Below are 5522 nucleotides of genomic sequence, written 5' to 3'. Positions count from 1 at the left end.
TCCGCCGGCCCCAGCCCGTGGGGGCAGGAACCGGGTTGACCTGGTGGCCGGAGGACAATTAAGCCCGGGGCTCCGGGGCTGGGGCACCCGGGACGGAGCGGGGTCCGCCGGCCCCAGCCCGCGGGGGCAGGAACCGGGTTGACCTGGTGGCCGGAGGACAATTAAGCCCGGGGCTCCGCGGCAGGGGTACCCGGGACGGAGCGGGGTCCGCCGGCCCCAGCCCGCGGGGGCAGGAACCGGGTTGACCTGGTGGCCGGAGGACAATTAAGCCCGGGGCTCCGGGGCTGGGGCACCCGGGACGGAGCGGGGTCCGCCGGCCCCAGCCCGCGGGGGCAGGAACCGGGTTGACCTGGTGGCCGGAGGACAATTAAGCCCGGGGCTCCGGGGCTGGGGCACCCGGGACGGAGCGGGGTCCGCCGGCCCCAGCCCGTGGGGGCAGGAACCGGGTTGACCTGGTGGCCGGAGGACAATTAAGCCCGGGGCTCCGGGGCTGGGGCACCCGGGACGGAGCGGGGTCCGCCGGCCCCAGCCCGCGGGGGCAGGAACCGGGTTGACCTGGTGGCCGGAGGACAATTAAGCCCGGGGCTCCGCGGCAGGGGTACCCGGGAAGGAGCGGGGTCCGCCGGCCCCAGCCCTCGGGGGCGGGAACCGGGTTGACCTGGTGGCCGAGAAGCGAACCGGCCACCAGGTAAACCCATTGAAAGTATAGGGTTGACCTGGTGGCCGAAAAGCGAACGGGCCACCAGGTAAACCCGTTGAAAGTATAGGGTTGACCTGGTGGCCGAGAAGCGAACCGGCCACCAGGTAAACCCATTGAAAGTATAGGGTTGACCTGGTGGCCGAAAAGCGAACGGGCCACCAGGTAAACCCGTTGAAAGTATAGGGTTGACCTGGTGGCCGAAAAGCGAACCGGCCACCAGGTAAACCCATTGAAAGTATAGGGTTGACCTGGTGGCCGAAAAGCGAACGGGCCACCAGGTAAACCCGTTGAAAGTATAGGGTTGACCTGGTGGCCGAAAAGCGAACCGGCCACCAGGTCAACCCATTGAAAGTATAGGGTTGACCTGGTGGCCGAAAAGCGAACGGGCACCAGGTAAACCCGTTGAAAGTATAGGGTTGACCTGGTGGCCGAAAAGCGAACCGGCCACCAGGTAAACCCATTGAAAGTATAGGGTTGACCTGGTGGCCGAGAAGCGAAGCGGCCACCAGGTAAACCCATTGAAAGTATAGGGTTGACCTGGTGGCCGAAAAGCGAACCGGCCACCAGGTAAACCCATTGAAAGTATAGGGTTGACCTGGTGGCCGAAAAGCGAACGGGCCACCAGGTAAACCCGTTGAAAGTATAGGGTTGACCTGGTGGCCGAAAAGCGAACCGGCCACCAGGTCAACCCATTGAAAGTATAGGGTTGACCTGGTGGCCGAAAAGCGAACGGGCACCAGGTAAACCCGTTGAAAGTATAGGGTTGACCTGGTGGCCGAAAAGCGAACCGGCCACCAGGTAAACCCATTGAAAGTATAGGGTTGACCTGGTGGCCGAGAAGCGAAGCGGCCACCAGGTAAACCCATTGAAAGTATAGGGTTGACCTGGTGGCCGAAAAGCGAACGGGCCACCAGGTCAACCCGTTGAAAGTATAGGGTTGACCTGGTGGCCGAAAAGCGAACCGGCCACCAGGTAAACCCGTTGAAAGTATAGGGTTGACCTGGTGGCCGAAAAGCGAACCGGCCACCAGGTAAACCCATTGAAAGTATAGGGTTGACCTGGTGGCCGAGAAGCGAAGCGGCCACCAGGTAAACCCATTGAAAGTATAGGGTTGACCTGGTGGCCGAAAAGCGAACGGGCCACCAGGTCAACCCGTTGAAAGTATAGGGTTGACCTGGTGGCCGAAAAGCGAACGGGCCACCAGGTAAACCCGTTGAAAGTATAGGGTTGACCTGGTGTCCGGACGGGAGTGAACCCCCGTACCCGGGGCAGGGTGACCCGGGCGGAGCGGTGTCCGTCCTGCCCCATCCCGCGGTGCAGGCTCCGGGTTGACCTGGTGACTCCCCTGCCTCGGGTGGGCCCGATCCTTTTTTCCGTTTTTTTTTTTGGGCCGGCGAGTGGTCGGGATGCCCCCCAGGCACCCCTTTTGGGGTCGAAGAAAAAAAATTTTCAGACTTCCAGGGGCCCGATCCGTGGCCGCGGAGATTCAGGCTGGGCTGGCGGGACTTCTCTGGCAGAGGCTCCGGGTTGACCCGGGGACTCCCCTGCCTTGGGCGGGCCCGATCCGTTTTTCCGTTTTTTTTTTTTTTTTTCTTTTTGGGTCCGGAGACTGGTCTGGATGCCCCCCAGAACCCCTTTTGGGGTCGGTGAAAAAAATTTTTTAAAGACTTCCAGGGGTCCGATCCCTTGCCACGGCGTCGCAGGCTGGGCTGGGAGAGTTGTCCGCGGGGGGGCAGGCTCCGGGTTGACATGGTGTCCCGACGGGAATGAAGCCCGGAGCCCGTGGCAGGGGAACCCGGGCGCAGTGGTGTACGCCCGGCCCCAGCCCGCGGGGGCAGGCTCCGGGTTGACCTGGTGTCCGGACGGGAATGAAGCCCCGAGCCCGGTGCAGGGGGACCCGGGCGGGGCGGGGTCCGTCCGGCACCAGCGCGCGGTGCAGGCTCCGGGTTGACCTGGTGTCCGGACGGGAATGAAGCCCGGAGCCCGTGGCAGGGGAAAGCGGGCGCAGTGGGGTCCGCCCGTCCCCAGCCCGCGGGGGCAGGCTCCGGGTTGACCTGGTGTCCGGACGGGAATGAAGCCCCGAGCCCGTGGCAGGGGAACCCGGGCGCAGTGGGGTCCGCCCGTCCCCAGCCCGCGGGGGCAGGCTCCGGGTTGACCTGGTGACTCCCCTGCCTCGGGTGGTCCCGATCCTTTTTTCCGGTTTTTTCTTTTTTTTTTATTATGTCCGGAGAGTGGTCTGGGTGCCCCCCCGGCACCCCTTTTGGGGTCGGTCAAATTTTTATTCAGACTTCCAGGGGCCCGATCCGTGGCCGCGGAGATTCAGGCTGGGCTGGCGGGACTTCTCTGGCAGAGGCTCCGGGTTGACCCGGGGACTCCCCTGCCTTGGGCGGGCCCGATCCGTTTTTCCGTTTTTTTTTTTTTTTCTTTTTGGGTCCGGAGAGCGGTCTGGATGCCCCCCAGAACCCCTTTTGGGGTCGGTGAAAAAAATTTTTTAAAGACTTCCAGGGGTCCGATCCCTTGCCACGGCGTCGCAGGCTGGGCTGGGAGAGTTGTCCGCGGGGGGGCAGGCTCCGGGTTGACCTGGTGTCCGGACGGGAATGAAGCCCGGAGCCCGTGGCAGGGGAAAGCGGGCGCAGTGGGGTCCGCCCGTCCCCAGCCCGCGGGGGCAGGCTCCGGGTTGACCTGGTGTCCGGACGGGAATGAAGCCCCGAGCCCGGTGCAGGGGGACCCGGGCGGTGCGGGGTCCGTCCGGCACCAGCGCGCGGTGCAGGCTCCGGGTTGACCTGGTGACTCCCCTGCCTCGGGTGGTCCCGATCCTTTTTTCCGGTTTTTTCCTTTTTTTTTATTATGTCCGGAGAGTGGTCTGGGTGCCCCCCCGGCACCCCTTTTGGGGTCGGTCAAATTTTTTTTCAGACTTCCAGGGGCCCGATCCGTGGCCGCGGAGATTCAGGCTGGGCTGGCGGGACTTCTCTGGCAGAGGCTCCGGGTTGACCCGGGGACTCCCCTGCCTCGGGCGGGCCCGATCCTTTTTTCCGGTTTTTTTTTTTTTTTCTTTTTGGGTCCGGAGAGCGGTCTGGATGCCCCCCAGAACCCCTTTTGGGGTCGGTGAAAAAAATTTTTTAAAGACTTCCAGGGGTCCGATCCCTGGCCACGGCGTCGCAGGCTGGGCTGGGAGAGTTGTCCGCGGGGGGGCAGGCTCCGGGTTGACCTGGTGTCCGGACGGGAATGAAGCCCGGAGCCCGTGGCAGGGGAAAGCGGGCGCAGTGGGGTCCGCCCGTCCCCAGCCCGCGGGGGCAGGCTCCGGGTTGACCTGGTGTCCGGACGGGAATGAAGCCCCGAGCCCGTGGCAGGGGAACCCGGGCGCAGTGGGGTCCGCCCGGCCCCAGCCCGCGGGGGCAGGCTCCGGGTTGACCTGGTGACTCCCCTGCCTCGGGTGGTCCCGATCCTTTTTTCCGTTTTTTTCTTTATTATGTCCGGGGAGTGGTCTGGATGCCCCCCCGGCACCCCTTTTGGGGTCGGTGAAATTTTTTTTCAGACTTCCAGGGGCCCGATCCGTGGCCGCGGAGATTCAGGCTGGGCTGGCGGGACTTCTCTGGCAGAGGCTCCGGGTTGACCCGGGGACTCCCCTGCCTCGGGCGGGCCCGATCCTTTTTTCCGTTTTTTTTTTTTTTTTTTTGGGTCCGGAGAGCGGTCTGCATGCCCCCCAGAACCCCTTTTGGGGTCGGTGAAAAAAATTTTTTAAAGACTTCCAGGGGTCCGATCCCTGGCCACGGCGTCGCAGGCTGGCCTGGGAGAGTTGTCCGCGGGGGGGCAGGCTCCGGGTTGACATGGTGTCCCGACGGGAATGAAGCCCGGAGCCCGTGGCAGGGGAACCCGGGCGCAGTGGGGTCCGCCCGGCCCCAGCCCGCGGGGGAGGCTCCGGGTTGACCTGGTGTCCGGACGGGAATGAAGCCCGGAGCCCGTGGCAGGGGAACGCGGGCGCAGTGGGGTCCGCCCGGCCCCAGCCCGCGTGGGCAGGCTCCGGGTTGACCTGGTGTCCGGACGGGAATGAAGCCCGGAGCCCGTGGCAGGGGACCGCGGGCGCAGTGGGGTCCGCCCGGCCCCAGCCCGCGTGGGCAGGCTCCGGGTTGACCTGGTGTCCGGACGGGAATGAAGCCCGTTTCCCGTGGCAGGGGAACCCGGGCGCAGTGGGGTCCGCCCGGCCCCAGCCCGCGGGGGCAGGCTCCGGGTTGACCTGGTGTCCGGACGGGAATGAAGCCCCGAGCCCGGGGCAGGGGAACCGGGGCGCATTGGGGTCCGCCCGGCCCCAGCCCGCGGGGGCAGGCTCCGGGTTGACCTGGTGACTCCCCTGCCTCGGGTGGTCCCGATCCTTTTTTCCGTTTTTTTCTTTATTATGTCCGGGGAGTGGTCTGGATGCCCCCCCGGCACCCCTTTTGGGGTCGGTGAAATTTTTTTTCAGACTTCCAGGGGCCCGATCCGTGGCCGCGGAGATTCAGGCTGGCCTGGCGGACTTCTCTGGCAGAGGCTCCGGGTTGACCCGGGGACTCCCCTGCCTCGGGCGGGCCCGATCCTTTTTTCCGTTTTTTTCTTTTTTTTTTTTATTATGTCCGGGGAGTGGTCTGGATGCCCCCCCGGCACCCCTTTTGGGGTCGGTGAAATTTTTTTTCAGACTTCCAGGGGCCCGATCCGTGGCCGCGGAGATTCAGGCTGGCCTGGCGGACTTCTCTGGCAGAGGCTCCGGGTTGACCCGGGGACTCCCCTGCCTCGGGCGGGCCCGATCCTTTTTTCCGTTTTTTTTTTTTTTTTTTTTTTTAGCGGGAGC

The sequence above is a fragment of the Eretmochelys imbricata genome, unplaced genomic scaffold, assembly GCF_965152235.1.
Source record: "Eretmochelys imbricata isolate rEreImb1 unplaced genomic scaffold, rEreImb1.hap1 Scaffold_36, whole genome shotgun sequence".
Classification (NCBI taxonomy): domain Eukaryota; kingdom Metazoa; phylum Chordata; order Testudines; family Cheloniidae; genus Eretmochelys; species Eretmochelys imbricata.
This window is presented reverse-complemented; position numbering follows the sequence as displayed.